The 16,664-nt window shown below is 39.3% G+C and overlaps 1 pseudogene; it reads left to right on the forward strand.

Moving 5' to 3' along the window:
• Positions 1 to 3,313: 3,313 nt before the first annotated feature.
• Positions 3,314 to 4,348, forward strand: Fpr2-ps5 (formyl peptide receptor 2, pseudogene 5; annotated as a pseudogene).
• The last annotated feature ends 12,316 nt before the right edge of the window (positions 4,349 to 16,664 follow it).

The following is a 16,664-nucleotide window of genomic DNA, read 5'->3' on the forward strand; positions in this document are numbered from 1 at the left end:
ATCTCAACTTCTTTTGGTTCTCCTTGCAAATCCTTGTCTCAAATGTTTTATCAGTAATATTTTCAGCACTCTTTACTCATTGATTTTTTTTTCATACCCACTACCTTATGTTACAGCTTAAGCTGAAGTTTCTTTCACATCAATATTGTATCCATAATTACTCGGAAGCAAAAGATTTTTAAAGAAATAATTAAAGCAAAATTGGACCCTAAAGACATCGTCACAGTGAAGTATAGGTTGTGTCCTTTTACTCACAGGGAAGAGGAAGTGTGGATAGAAGGAGGCAATATCTACCTATATATGACAGTTAAAATATTTTAGGAGAAGATACCATTTTCATCTTGGGCATCCAGTATCTACAGCTTCAAGAAGATAAAATGTTATGATATAAGATATCAGTTTATTTTTAATTTTTATGTAAACTTTTAAAAATTAATCTACTTGGATTTTCTCCAGAGATGCCTACATCCATTAAGACCAAACATCAAGTGAATTACCAGAGTGTTGGAGAGAATGATCATGTAGTTGAGAGGGTATTGTGTGACACTTTGTTTGGGTATGTGTAACACAAATATTTACTTAGTCACACACAGTGAATCACGGACAGACCAAATTAATGAACATCCAAAAATCTAAATTAGTGAATCAATGAGTCAGTTGTGGTTATATACAGAAGAATTCATAATAGGTCACCCTTAGGAGTAGAGAAAATTCAAAAACATTTCCTCTGGATAAACACTGGTTTGGTTAGTACAGATTACCAGTTACACGGGTGTGAAAGATGCAGTTTAAGTGTGGTAGAGGAAGACCTCAAAGGTAAAAACAACTTGAATTAAAACAGATTTTCTATCACTATTCAAATAACTTCATCTAGGTTTCACAATTGCTCAAAACATTAATTTATTCTTACAATAAAGAAATCATAAAATCTGGTAGACTAACACATAGATATAAATATCTGTGTAGATTACATAATGTATGCAGGTTAAGGAGAGGACCCAGACCTCTACCAAAAGTTATTAGGTCTCACTGTATCCCAAGTAACTAAATATACAGATATGCTCACCCCACACTGACTTCCTACCTCTGCAAACCCTTAAGAAGGCATACATTATGATACAGGTTATAACTTTGCAACATTCTCTTCAACTCTAGATTCAGACAAGTGCTTTGGATTAACAATGCAGTTCCTCAGTTCACCTCTCCACCGAGGAGTGGCATCTCTGACAGCCAGACAAAACATGAGGCTCTAGGCTGCATTTAACCTGGGTTGTCAGGTGTCAGGCTAATAGAAAGCTCAGTGGTGGGAGAACACATCCTATGATGGGAGTTCCAGCCCTGGTGATAAGCAAAGCAGGCTAAGGCTAAGAATGCAGAAGTGCCAAAACTCCTGGATGTCCTGTGGCAGTGGAATCATGGATGAGACTGGGGCTGGGGCGAGGGAGAACTCTAGCCTACTCCATCATTGAGAATCAGGAGTGTAGAGGGGCCTTCTGTGGAAGACTTAGGCAACTCTATATGATGAAGGCTTTCCCCCACGTTAGATCTTGATGACAGACAAAGTACTTGGTTCCAAAGAGTTTAATGATTGTTCATCGTGGAGAATAGGTGAATAAGACTTACTAGAGGTGAATCAGAGGTTAAATACCCTTTACTGGAAGGATTGACCAGGAAGTGATCCTTGTTGGCTAAAACCTCATTGGCAAGGAGATCTCTGTGCTACATGACTAGTGGTTACATTCTTCCCATGGGGCATGGTCACGTGCTCTAGGACAGGAAGAAAAGGAGCCTGGAAGGGAAGAGATGAAACTCCTATCTGGGTACCAGGATTTCTGAACCAATTTGACCTTCCCATTTATTTTCTGGTGACACAATTCCACCCAATTATGCCCAAGAACATAATCCAAAATATATGCAAAGAGACTGTGTGTTAAACTAGGTCAGAGAGAAGGTGGATATATTGTTCAGTGTTTTTGCATTGTTTCATGAATAGAATTAGATTTAAAACTAACATGAGATTAAAAAGAAGCTAGAAGTGAGATTATTTGCTACTTCTTTGACAGTTGTCCCTTGAATTTCCCATTGTCAGAAGTCATTCTTGAAGACACATTTGAATTTGTTCATATCTATGTCTAAAATGTTACAAAATTTTGTTGTTGCCACATGCATGACTATTATAAGGCCTGAGTCCTGGCTGTGATATAAAATCATTTTTGTTCTTACCCTGTGGAAAACTCAGAAATATGATATGATGATACATCCTAAATGGGATCTGTGGCTTTGGAGATAGACCTCTTGGTAAAGTCTTTGCCTTGAAAAATGAAAACCTGAAAAATGGAAATCATTTTTGGTCATTTTATTGGGGAGGATTTGATGTAGATTGCATCAAATTGCATATTGGCTAGTCATCTAGCCTCCTCACTAACTTTCAGCCAGATAGAGAAGTCTCTCCTATAATTTAAATTGTTTGGCATAAGGAAAATTTTAGGTGAATTTATAATGAAATATATAAGCACAAGTATACAAACATGAACATGCAATTATATAAACACAGAGACACATGTAAATATGGACAAAAAAGTGTGCTGTATTATGATTTGGGCAATGGTGACTTAAATTGTGCCATAAAAGTGTTTTGTATACCTCATAATCAGAAACAGCCCTTTGAAAATCACAATGTGAAAAGTAACAGAATTAAATTGACCACAATTACAAGGATGATATGGTCTTCACTGAGCAGTGTTGTCTTGTGACAAGGTGTTCTTAGAAGGATGATTGACTTAAGTGAGGAACCAACAGACAAAAACAATGCCAAAACAGTTGTAACAATATTACATCTGGAATTAAAAATGCATCATCTACAATCTTTTTTAAATATAATCCAATATTCTCCCTAGCTACTATTTGTGCTTTGCTTGAAAATAAACCTCAGCCTAAATCTTCTGTATGACTTAGCTGAATTTATTCCTACAAGAGCAAAGAAGTAATAAAAAGCAATGAACAATGGTCAATATATATACCACAATGATCTCCTCTTCATAGTAAACACTTTCCTCCCCCTGCCTATCCTCAGTTCAATATCTGGGAGTTTATGATACATTTCATAATCAGTCTGATGAGTAATAATGCTCTTTGATAATGAATAGAACTAAGCTTTACATAACAGGCATTCAACAGAGAACCATTTTTCCTAGATTACCCTCAGGATTGGTATTCTGTTATGACAGGCAATGTGTGGGGACTTGAGTAAATCTGTAATATGGAGCCACATATGAAAAGAAGTCATTATTGAATTGTTACAGGTGCTGACAAAATGGAAGCCAACTTCTCCATCCCTCAGAATCAATCAGAAGTGGTGTTTTATGATTCTACCACCCCAGAGTTATATGGATCTTCTTAGTTGTAGTACTTTCTATAACCTTTGTTCTTGGGGTGATAGGTAATGGGCTTGTGATTTATGTGGCTGTGTTCCAGATGGCATGCACTATAACGAAAATCTGTTATTTGAACCTGGCTTTGGCTAACTTCTCCTATATGGCAACTCTACCATTTCAGATCATTTCAATTATCATGAATGGAGAATGGCCTTTTGGTTGGTTCCTTTGAAAATTTGTTCACATGATTATAAACATAAACCTTTTTCTAAGTATCTTCCTGATTACTTTCATTGCCATGGATCACTCACTGTATTTGTGTCCTGCACCCAGTATGGGCTCAGAATTATGGAACTGTGAATCTGGCAAGGAAAGTGATTGTTGGAGCATGGATACTTGTCCTGTTGCTAATATTTCCACATTTTATCTTCTTGACGACAGAGAGAGATGAAAGAGGGAAAGGGCACTGTATATGTAATGTTGAGTCCTGGGCTGCAACCCCTTAGGAGCAGTTAAAGGTATCCATGACTGTGAGAATAATTTCAGCATTCATCAGTTTCCTTATTGGCTTCAGCATAACCATGATCTTCGTTGTCATTTGTCATGGCCTTATGGCTGCCAAGATAGGCAGAAGAGGCTTTCTGAATTCCAGGAATCCCTTATGTGTCCTCACTGCTGTAGCATTTTCCTTCTTTGTCTGTTGGTTCCCTTTTCAATTGATTTTTCTTTTAGGCAATATTGGGTACAAAGAGACAATGAATAGTATTCACACATGGGTGAACCCAGCAAGCACTCTCGCTTCCTTCATCAGCTGCCTCAAGCCAATACTCTATGTTTTCCTATGTCAGCAATTCAGAAAGAGACTGATCCACTCCCTGCCAGCTAGTCTGGAGAGGGCCCTGAGGGAAGATTCAGTCCTGAACAGTGACAAAGTCAAAAACTTTTCTACACATACTAAAGACTCTGAGCCATAGGAAGTGATGGGGTGATGCCATGGAAATGTTTTCTGTGTCACTCTATTCTTACTTTCTGTCTCATCCTACTTTGCATAGGATTTTTGACTTTTATTCAAGAAGTCTAGAAGAAATACTTCTTTGTCTTCTGGTTTAGAAGAAAAATAATAATGGAAACAAATATCACTGTTGTTATGGGAGTTTTTCAATTGAATTCAGAACATGGGCTATTACTAAGGTGGTACAACATACAACAGTACAAGACCCAAAACAAGACTATAGCTATTACATCAGTTGAGGTGGGAAAACTTTCCTACTGTGTGCCCATGTGTTCGAGATGCTGTCCTACTTTTTCTTCTATTAGTTTGAGTGTATCTGGTTTGATGTGGAGGTCCTTGATCCACTTGGACTTAAGCTTTGTACAGGGTGATAAGCATGGATCAATCTGCATCTTCTACATGTTGACCTCCAGTTGAACCAGCACCATTTGCTGAAAATGCTATCTTTTTCCATTGGACGGTTTTGGCTCCTTTGTCAAAAATCAAGTGCCCATAGGTGTGTGGGTTCATTTCTGGGTCTTCAATTCTGTTCCATTGGTCTATCTGTCTGTCTCTGTACCAATACCAAACAGTTTTTATCACTATTGCTCTGTAATACTGCTTGAGTTTAGGGATAGTGATTCCCCCTGAAGTCCTTTTATTGTTGAGGATAGTTTTAGCTATCCTGGGTTTTTTGTTATTCCAGATGAATTTGCAAATTGTTCTGCCTAACTTTCTGAAGAATTGGATTGTTATTTTGATGGGGATTGCATTGAATCTGTAGATTGCTTTTGGTAAAATGGCCATTTTTTACTATATTAATCCTGCCAATCCATGAGCATGGGAGATCTTTCCATCTTCTGAGGTCTTCTTCAATTTCTTTCTTCAGAGTCTTGAAGTTCTTATTGTACAGATCTTTTACTTGCTTGGTTAAAGTCACACCGAGGTACTTTATATTATTTGGGTCTATTATGAAGGGTGTCGTTTCCCTAATTTCTTTCTTGGCATGTTTCTCTTTTGTGTAGAGGAAGGCTACTGATTTATTTGAGTTAATTTTATACCCAGTCACATTGCTGAAATTGTTTATAGATTCAGTAGTTCTCTGGTGGAACTTTTGGGATCACTTAAATATACTATCATGTCATCTGCAAATAGTGATATTTTGACTTCTTCTTTTCCGATCTGTATCCCCTTGATTTCCATTTTTGTCTGATTGCTCTGGCTAGAACTTCAAGAACTATATTGAATAAGTAGGGAGAGAGTGGACAGCCTTGTATAGTTCCTGATTTTAGTGGGATTGCTTCAAGTTTCTCTCCATTTAGTTTAATGTTAGCAACTGCTTTGCTGTATATGGCTTTTACTATGTTTAGGTATGGGCCTTGAATTCCTATTCTTTCCAGGACTTTTATCATGAAGGGGTGTTGAATTTTGTCAAATGTTTTCTCAGCGTCTAATGAAATGATCCTGTGGTTTTGTTCTTTCAGTTTGTTTATATAATGGATCACGTTGATGGTTTTCCGTATATTAAACCATCCCTGCATGCCTGGGATGAAGCGTACTTGATCATGGTGGATGATTGTTTTGATGTGCTCTTGGATTCGGTTTGCCAGAATTTTATTGAGTATTTTTGCGTCGATATTCATAAGGAAGATTGGTCAGAAGTCCTCTTTCTTCGTTGGGGCTTTGTGTGGTTTAGGTATAAGAGTAATTGTGGCTTCATAGAAGGAATTGGGTAGTGCTCCATCTGTTTCAATTTTGTGGAATAGTTTGGATAGTACTGGTATGAGGTCTTCTATGAAGGTCTGATAGAATTGTGCACTAAACCCGTCTGGACCTGGGCTCTTTTTTGTTGGGAGACTTTTTTTTTTTTAAAATCTTTTTTATTAACTTGAGTATTTCTTATTTACATTTCGAGTGTTATTCCCTATCCCAGTTTCCGGGCAAGCATTCCCCTAATCCCTCCCCCTCTTCTTCTTTATGGGTGTTCCCCTCCCCATCCTTCCCCCATTGCCGCCGTCCCCCCAACAATCACGTTCACTGAGGGTTCAGTCTTAGCAGGATCAAGGGCTTCCCCTTCCACTGGTGACCTTACTAGAATATTCATTGCTACCTATGAGGTCAGAGTCCAGGGTCAGTCCATGTATAGTCTTTAGGTAGTGGCTTAGTCACTGGAAGCTCTGGTTGCTTGGCATTGTTGTTCATAAGGGGTCTCGAGCTCCTTCAATCTCTTCCAGTTCTTCCTCTGATTCCTTCAACGGGGGTCCCGTTCTCAATTCAGTGCTTTGCTGCTGGCATTCGCCTCTGTATTTGCTGTATTCTGGCTGTGTCTCTCAGGAGAGATCTACATCCGGCTCCTGTCAGCCTGCTCTTCTTTGCTTCATCCATCTTGTCTAATTGGATGGCTGTATATATATGGGCCACCTGTGGGGCAGGCTCTGAATGGGTTGTTGGGAGACCTTTAATGACCCCTTCTATTTCATTGGGAGTTATGGGGTTGTTTAACTGGTTTATCTGTTCCTGATAAACTTCAGTACCTGGTATCTGTCTAGGAAATTGTCCATTTCCTGCAGATTTTCAAGTTTTGTTGAATATAGGCTTTTATAGTAAGATCTGATGATTTTTTGAATTTCCTCTCATTCTGTAGTTATGTCTACCTTTTCATTTCTGATTTTGTTAATTTGGACACACTCTCTGTGTCCTCTCATTAGTCTGGCTAAGGGTTTATCTATCTTGTTGATTTTCTCAAAGAACCAACTTTTGGTTTTGTTGATTCTTTCTATGTTCCTTTTTGTTTCTACATGGCTGATTTCAGCTCTGAGTTTGATTATTTCCTACCTTCTACTCCTGCTGTGTGCATTTGCTTCTTTTTGTTCTAGAGCTTTTAGGTGTGCTGTCCAGCTGGTGACATATCCTCTTTCCTGTTTCTTTCTGCAGGCACTCAGGTCTATGAGTTTTCCTCTTAGCACAGCTTTCATTGTGTCCCATAAGTTTGGGTATGTTGTACCTTCATTTTCATTAAATTCTAAGAAGTCTTTAATTTCCTTCTTTATTTCTTCCTTGACGAGGTTATCGTTGAGTAGAGCATTGTTCAACTTCCACTTATATGTGTGCATTCTTCCCTTATTGTTATTGAAGACTAGCTTTAGGTCGTAGTGGTCTGATAGCACGCATGGGATTATTTCTATCTTTCTGTACCTGTTGAGGCCGTTTTTTGACCAATTATATGTTCAATTTTGGAGAAAGTACCACGAGGAGCTGAGAAGAATGTATATCCTTTTGCTTTAGGATAGAATGTTCTATAAATATTTGGTAAGTCCATTTGATTCATGACTTCTCTTAGTCTGTCTATGTCTCTGTTTAATTTCTTTTTCCATGATCTGTCCATTGATGAGAGTGGGGTGTTCAAATATACTATTATTGTGTGAGGTGCAATGTGTGTTTTGAGCTTTAGTAAGGTTTCTTTTATGTATGTAGGTGCCCTTGTATTTGGGGCATAGATATTAGGATTGAGAGTTAATCTTGGTGGATTTTTCCTTTGATGAACATGAATTGTCCTTCCTTATCTTTTTTGATGACTTTTAGTTGAAATGATTTTATTTGATATTAGAATGGCTACTCCAGCTTGCTTCTTCCAACCATTTGCTTGGAAAGTTGTTTTCCAGCCTTTCATTCTGAGGTAGTTCTGTCTTTGTCTTTGAGGTGTGTTTCCTGTAGGCAGCAGAATGCAGGGTCCTCGTTGCATAACCAGTTTGTTAATCTATGTCTTTGTATTGGGGAGTTGAGGCCATTGATGTTGAGAGATATTAAGAAATAGTGATTATTGCTTCCTGTTGCATTCATATTTGGATATGAGGTTATGTGTATGTTTTTCTTTTCTTTGTTTTGTTGTCAAGACGAGTAGTTTCTTGCTTCTTCTAGGGTGTAGCTTGCCTCCTTATGTTGGGCTTTTCCATTTATTATCCTTTGTAGTGCTGGATTTGTAGAAAGATATTGTGTAAATTTGGTTTTGTCATGGAATATCTTGGTTTCTTCATCTATGTTAATTGAGAGCTTTGCAGGATACAGTAACCTGGGCTGCCTTTTGTGTTCTCTTAGGGTCTGTATGACATCTCTCCAGGATCTTCTGGCTTTCATAGTCTCTGGCGAAAAGTCTGTTGTCATTCTGATAGGTCTGCCTTTGTATGTTACTTGACCTTTTTCCCTTACTGCTTTTAATATTCTTTCTTTATTTTATGCATTTGGTGTTTTGACTATTATGAGACGGGAGGAATTTCTTTTCTGGTCCAATCTATTTGGAGTTCTGTAGGCTTCTTGTATGCTTATGGGTATCTCTTTCTTTAGGTTAGGGTAGTTTTCTTCTATGATTTTGTTGAAGATATTTACTGATTCTTTGAGTTGGGAGTCTTCACTCTCTTCTATACCTATTATCCTTAGGTTTGATGTTCTAATTGAGTCCTGGATTTCTTGTATGTTTTGGACCAGTAGCTTTTTCTGCTTTACATTATCTTTGACAGTTGTGTCGTTGATTTCTATGGAATCTTCTGCTCCTGAGATTCTCTCTTCTATCTCTTGTATTCTGTTGGTGAAGCTTGTATCTATGGCTCCTTGTCTCTTCTTTTGGTTTTCTATATCCAGGTTTGTTTCCATGTGTTCTTTCTTGATTGCTTCTATTTCCATTTTTAATTCCTTCAATTGTTTGATTGTCCTTGAATTCTTTCAGAGATTTTTGTGATTCCTCTCTGTAGTCTTCTCCTTGTTTATTTATGTTTTCCTGTGTTTCTCTAAGGGAGTTCTTCATGTCTTTCTTGAAGTCCTCCAGCATCATGATCAAATATGATTTTGAAACTAGATCTTGCTTTTCTAGTATGTTTGGATATTCGGTGTTTGCTTTGGTGGGAGAATTGGGCTCCGATGGTGCCATGTAGTCTTGATTTCTGTTGCTTGGGTTCCTGCCCTTGCCTCTCGCCGTCAGATTATCTCTAGTGTTACTTTGTTCTGGTATTTCTGACAGTGGCTAGACTGTCCTATAAGCCTGTGAGTCAGCAGTGCTGTAGACCTGTTTTCCTGTTTTCTTTCAGCCAGTTATGGGAACAGAGAGTTCTGCTTTTGGGCATGTAGTTTTTCCTGTCTACAGGTGTTCAGCTGTTTCTGTGGGCTTGTGTCTTAAGTTTACCAAGCAGGTCGCTTGGAGCAGAAATGTTTGTCTTACCTCTGGTCCCAAGGCTCAAGTTTGCTCATGGGGTGTTGATTTTGAGCTCCCCATGGGGGCAAAAACCAGGAAGATCTGCGCCGCCCTTTCCAGGAGCTTCCGTGCACCAGGGTTCCAGATGGCGTTTGGTGTTTTCCTCTGGAATCAGTAATGTGGGCAGAGTGTAGTCTCTTCTGGTTTTCCAGGCATGTCTGACTCTCTGAAGGTTTAGCTCTCCCTCCCACAGGATTTGGGTGCAGAGAACTGTTTATCTGTTCAGTCCCTTCAGGTTCAGGCGGTGTCTCAGACGCAGGGGACCTGCTGTTCCTGTCTCTTATGTCCAGGAACCCAGAGGCAGTATACAGTTTCCTCTTGGGCCAGGGACGTGGTCAGGGGTGGGCAGTGTTGGTGGTCTCTTCCACTCTGCAGTCTCAGGAGTGCCTTCCTGTCAGGGCGGTGAGCTCTATCTCCCATGGTGTTTGGGAGCAGTAAGCTGCTACAGGTAGGGATCCGCAGGTTTGGGAATCCTGCTAAAAACCGGAAGTGTCTGGTCCTAGAGGAATTTTGCCTCTGTGTGTCCTGAGTTCACCAGGCAGGTCGCTTGGAGCAGGAAGGTTTGTCTTACCTGTGGTCCTGAGGCTCAAGTTTGCTCATGGGGTGTTGCTTATGAGCTCTCTGTGGGGCAGCAACCAGGAAGATCTGCGCCGCCCTTTCTGGGAGCTTCTGTGCACCAGGGTTTCAGATGGCATTTGGTGTTTTCCTCTGGAATCAATAATGTGGGCAGAGTGTAGTCTCTTCTAACCAGTATACAGTTTCCTCTTGGGCCAGGGATGTGGGCAGGGGTGGGCAGTGTTGGTTGTCTCTTCCGCTCTGCAGTCTCCTGAGTGCCCCCCCTGTCAGGGCTGTGAGCTCTCTCTCCCATGGGGTTTGGGAGCAGTGAGCTGCTGCGGGCAGGCACTCTCAGGCTTTTTATACATTCCCTCCTTTTTACTACTCAGAGACGGATGTTCGCTATTAAGATAGAGAACAAATGATTGTTGATGGCTCTGTCTGAAATAGGATATTAATACTACTTCTTTTAAGTATGAAAGGTTAAAGAAAAGCGAATGAAAGAACATTAGACACTGGAAGATGAGGTGGAGTGAAGGGTTATAAAGTTGTGTGGGTATGTGGTAAAAAGGAGAAACACAATTGACCAAGTTGCCTGAGGACTGGAGCCATGAGGTATTGGGTTAAACTTTGTCCTGTGACCTGATTCAGCTGGTGGAAATTCACTGATAAGCAATTTAGATTTGGGGATGATGGAGTAGTAAAATTCCTCTGAGGATAAAATACTGGAACTATATCTTGTACCTCTGGGTTTTTATATTTTCTGTCAATTTCATGCAAACCTTGACACACCTGGAGAAAAATCCCTATTAAGTTATTATCTCAATAATATTGACCTATTAAATTTGGTAGGGACAATTTTATTGCTATTTGGTTAATGATGGCCCAGCTCATAATAGATTATAATCACTCTAGATATTGGGCATAGGCTGCATAAGAAATATATCAAGAAAGAAAATGGATCCAAACAATTAAAGAACAATCTGCCGTGATCATGATTTCTACTTCCAAATCCTGTCTTCAGCTCTTGCTTGGTTTTCTCAAATGAGAAACTATATTCTGTGTGATAGTATGAACAAAAGCATCCCCCATATATCTGAATGTTTATTTACCAGATGTGGGATTGTGTTTTAGAATTAGAACTATTAGAATGTGAGACCTCAAAGTGTAGGTATGGACTTCAAGGAAGTGCATCTTTGGGAGTTTTGATATTCAAAAGCCCTTGTTCTACTGAGTCTTTCCTATCTGACTGAATAGCAGGATGTAAGGGTTTTTTAAAAATGTTTTTATTGGATAGCTTATGTATTTACATTTCAAATGTTATCCCATTTCCTGGATCCCCCTCTCCCATCCCCCTGCTCCTATGAGGATGCTCCCCACCACCTACCCACGTCCACCTCAACACCATGCCACTCCCCTACAGGGGAAAATGAGCCTTCACAGGGCAAAGGGCTTCTCCTCCTACCGATTCCAGATAATGCCATCTACTGTTACATATACCCTGGGTCCCCCCCCACCCCCATGTGTGCTCTTTGATTGGTGACTTATTCCCTGGGAGTTCTGGAGTGCCTGGTTGGTTGATATTGTTGTTCTTTCTATGGGATTGCAAACCCCTTCAGCACTTTCAGTCCTTTCCTTAAATGGGATGTAAATCTTGAGCTACTGCTCAAGCATCTGCTTGAGTGCTAACTATTCGTAACTGTTATGATAATGAACTAAGCCCCTAAAGCTTTAAGCGAGGAAACAATTAAATGATTCTTTTTCATTTTTTATGTGTTTCCTTGTAATTCAGTGATATGTCAATACATCATTCTTTTAAAATCTTTAGCAAATATATGTCATTTAATTCAACTTCTTTTGAGTCAGTTATTAGAGAATTATGAACAATTGAAAAAAATCATGATGTTTTGCCCATATACTCAATACCGTAGATCACATTTTAGGACACCCAGAATGATTCTAGGTTACCTCCTATATCCCATGACTCTGTTTCTTCTGGAAACAAGACTCTGTTTCTTCCTGGAGAGGATCTTTATCTCCTTACCCTCATTGACTTTCTCAACTTTTTTTGAAAAAACAAAACAACACAACACACACACACACACACACACACACACACACACAATCTTGAGCAATAACAGAACTTTGTGATGTCAACTTTGTGAGCCTGATGCCAAGTTATAGTACAGAGCAAGCGTGATAAAAAGTACATGATATTGGTACAGTCACATTGATTTGTGATTTTCTATCACTGGCCCAGAAATAAATCCACATGCCTATGAATACTTGATTTTGATAAAGAACTCAAAACCATACAACAGAAAAAAATAGAGTATCATCAACAAGTGGTGTTGGTCTCACCATACATCTACATGTAGAAAAATGAAAGTAGATCCATATTTGTCACCCTCCACAAAACTCAATTACAGGTGGATCAAGGACCTCAACAAAAATAGAGATGCACTAAATCTCAGACAAAATAAAGGGGATAAAAGCCTTGAATGCATTTGAACAGGAGACAATTTTCTGAAGAGAACACCAATGGCTAATGCTCTAAGATAACAATTTATAAATGGGATATCACAAAATTACAAAGCTACTGTAAGGCAAAGGACACTGTCATTAGAACAGACTGCAAAGGGACCTTCACCAACCCTACATCTGACAATAGGCTAGTATCCAAAAATTATAGAGAACTTAAAATGTTAAACTCCAACAACCCAAATAACCCAAATTAAAAATGTACATACACAGACCTCAACAGATTCTCAACAGAGAAATATTAAGTGCCAAGAAACACTTAAAGAAATGTTCGATGTCCTTAGTCATCAGGGAAATCAAAATAGAATATTAAAACCAGAAAAGAGAAGTCAGTAGAATCAAGTCCACAGACAAACTTTTGAAGTGCTCAGTTGTTCAACAGTCCTGCATTAGTAACCAAGCCAAAATGAAAGAACCTATAGTTTTCTACACATACACACAAAAAGGAGCAGATTCAAATGACAGGCACATACGCAGTTCAGTAAACAATAGTCTTTACCACTGCCTATTTTCATTCATTCCTTTTTAGCAGAATGTGTTTTCTTCAAGGTAGATTAAAACTTCTAACATGAGTATTTATTTTTTTGGACCATTACTTAGTTGTCTGTAGTTCTTTGTGTATTATCTCATGAGCTGTCCACCTTGGCAGCAGCATGTATGTATTACTGCCCTGGTTCGGGTCATAGTTAAGCAGTCGTGTTGGTGATATTTTATATAATTTTGTGGGTGTCTGCTTCTTGTAAGAGTGGCAAACTCTTTCTTACCAAATATCCTGGATTTCTAGCTTTTAAAACTTTCTCTTCCCTCTTTACCAAATAACCCTGTGCCTCTGTTTATCAGTGTGTTGCAGAAATATCATTTTTGATTGATCTTCACAATTCTTCATTTTGATTGGTTGTAGTATTCTTTTTTTTTATTAACTTGAGTATTTCTTATATACATTTCAAGTGTTATTCCCTCTCCCGGTTTCCGGGCAAACATCCCCCTCCCCCCTCCCCTTCCTTATGGGTGTTCCCCTCCCAACCCTCCCCCCATTGCCACCCTCCCCCCATAGTCTAGTTCACTGGGGGTTCAGACTTAGCAGGACCCAGGGCTTCCCCTTCCACTGGTGCTCTTACTAGGATATTCATTGCTACCTATCAATATAGGGGTCAGAGTCCAGGGTCCGTCCATGTATAGTATTTAGGTAGTGGCTTAGTCCCTGGAAGCTCTGGTTGCTTGACATTGTTGTACTTTTGGGGTCTCGAGCCCCTTCAAGCTCTTCCAGTTCTTTCTCTGATTCCTTCAACGGGGGACTTATTCTCAGTTCAGTGGTTTGCTGCTGGCATTCGCCTCTGTATTTGCTGTATTCTGGCTGTGTCTCTCAGGAGCGATCTACATCCAGCTCCTGTTGGTCTGCACTTCTTTGCTTCATCCATCTTGTCTAATTGGGTGGCTGTATATGTATGGGCCACATGTGGGGTAGGCTCTGAATGGGTGTTCCTTCAGTCTCTGTTTTAATCTTTGCCTCTCCCTTCCCTGCCAAGGGTATTCTTTTTCCTCATTTAAAGAAGGAGTGAAGCATTCACATTTTGATCATCTGTCTTGAGTTTCGTTTGTTCTAGAGATCTAGGGTAATTCAAGCATTTGGGCTAAAAGCCACTTATCAATGAGTGCATACCATGTATGTCTTTCTGTGATTGGGTTAGCTCACTCAGGATGATATTTTCCAGTTCCAACCATTTGCCTACGAATTTCATAAACTCGTTGTTTTTGATAGCTGAGTAATATTCCATTGTGTAGATGTACCACATTTTCTGTATCCATTCCTCTGTTGAAGGGCATCTGGGTTCGTTCCATTTCCTGGCTATTATAAATAAGGCTGTGATGAACATAGTGGAGCACGTGTCTCTTTTATATGTTGAGGCATCTTTTGGGTATATGCCCAAGAGAGGTATAGCTGGATCCTCAGGCTGTTCAATGTCCAATTTTCTGAGGAACCTCCAGACTGATTTCCAGAATGGTTTTACCAGTCTGCAATCCCACCAACAATGGAGGAGTGTTCCTCTTTCTCCACATCCTCGCCAGCATCTGCTGTCACCTGAGTCTTTGATCTTAGCCATTCTCACTGGTGTGAGGTGAAAACTCAGGGTTGTTTTGATTTGCATTTCCCTTATGACTAAAGATGTTGAACATTTCTTGAGGTGTTTCTCAGCCATTCGGCATTCCTCAGCTGTGAATTCTTTGTTTAGCTCTGAACCCCATTTATTAATAGGGTTATTTGTTTCCCTGCGGTCTAACTTCTTGAGTTCTTTGTATATTTTGGATATAAGGCCTCTATCTGTTGTAGGATTGGTAAAGATCTTTTCCCAATCTGTTGGTTGCCGTTTTGTCCTAACCACCGTGTCCTTTGCCTTACAGAATCTTTGCAGTTTTATGAGATCCCATTTGTCGATTCTTGATCTTAGAGCATAAGCCATTGGTGTTTTGTTCAGGAAATTTTTTCCAGTGCCCATGTGTTCCAGATGCTTCCCTAGTTTTTCTTCTATTAGTTTGAGTGTGTCTGGTTTGATGTGGAGGTCCTTGATCCACTTGGACTTAAGCTTTGTACAGGGTGATAAGCATGGATCGATCTGCATTCTTCTACATGTTGCCCTCCAGTTGAACCAGCACCATTTGCTGAAAATGCTATCTTTTTTCCGTTGGATGGTTTTGGCTCCTTTGTCAAAAATCAAGTGACCATAGGTGTGTGGGTTCATTTCTGGGTCTTCAATTCTATTCCATTGGTCTTTCTGTCTGTCTCTGTACCAATACCATGCAGTTTTTATCACTATTGCTCTGTAATACTGCTTGAGTTCAGGGATAGTGATTCCCCCTGAAGTCCTTTTATTGTTGAGGATAGCTTTAGCTATCCTGGGTTTTTTGTTATTCCAGATGAATTTGCAAATTGTTCTGTCTAACTCTTTGAAGAATTGGATTGGTATTTTGATGGGGATTGCATTGAATCTGTAGATCGCTTTTGGTAAAATGTCCATTTTTACTATATTAATCCTGCCAATCCATGAGCATGGGAGATCTTTCCATCTTCTGAGGTCTTCTTCAATTTCTTTCCTCAGTGTCTTTAAGTTCTTATTGTAAAGATCTTTTACTTGCTTGGTTAAAGTCACACCGAGGTACTTTATATTATTTGGATCTATTATGAAGGGTGTCGTTTCCCTAATTTCTTTCTCAGCTTGTTTCTCTTTTGTATAGAGGAAGGCAACTGATTTATTTGAGTTAATTTTATACCCAGCCACTTTGCTGAAGTTGTTTATCAGCTTTAGTAGTTCTCTGGTGGAACTTTTGGGATCACTTAAATATACTATCATGTCATCTGCAAATAGTGATATTTTGACTTCTTCTTTTCCGATCTGTATCCACTTGATCTCCTTTTGTTGTCTGATTGATCTGGCTAGAACTTCAAGAACTATATTGAATAAGTAGGGAGAGAGTGGGCAGCCTTGTCTAGTCCCTGATTTTAGTGGGATTGCTTCAAGTTTCTCTCCATTTAGTTTAATGTTAGCAACTGGTTTGCTGTATATGGCTTTTACTATGTTTAGGTATGGGCCTTGAATTCCTATTCTTTCCAGGACTTTTATCATGAAGGGGTGTTGAATTTTGTCAAATGCTTTCTCAGCATCTAATGAAATGATCATGTGGTTCTGTTCATTCAGTTTGTTTATATGATGGATCATGTTGATGGTTTTCCGTATATTAAACCATCCCTGCATGCCTGGGATGAAGCCTACTTGATCATGGTGGATGATTGTTTTGATGTGCTCTTGAATTCGGTTTGCCAGAATTTTATTGAGTATTTTTGCGTCGATATTCATAAGGGAAATTGGTCTGAAGTTCTCTTTCTTTTTTGTGTCTTTGTGTGGTTTAGGTATAAGAGTAATTGTGGCTTCGTAGAAGGAATTGGGTAGTGCTCCATCTGTTTCAA

This window comes from Rattus norvegicus, chromosome 8 (assembly GCF_021556685.1).
Source record: "Rattus norvegicus strain SHRSP/BbbUtx chromosome 8, alternate assembly SHRSP_T2T, whole genome shotgun sequence".
Lineage (NCBI taxonomy): Eukaryota > Metazoa > Chordata > Mammalia > Rodentia > Muridae > Rattus > Rattus norvegicus.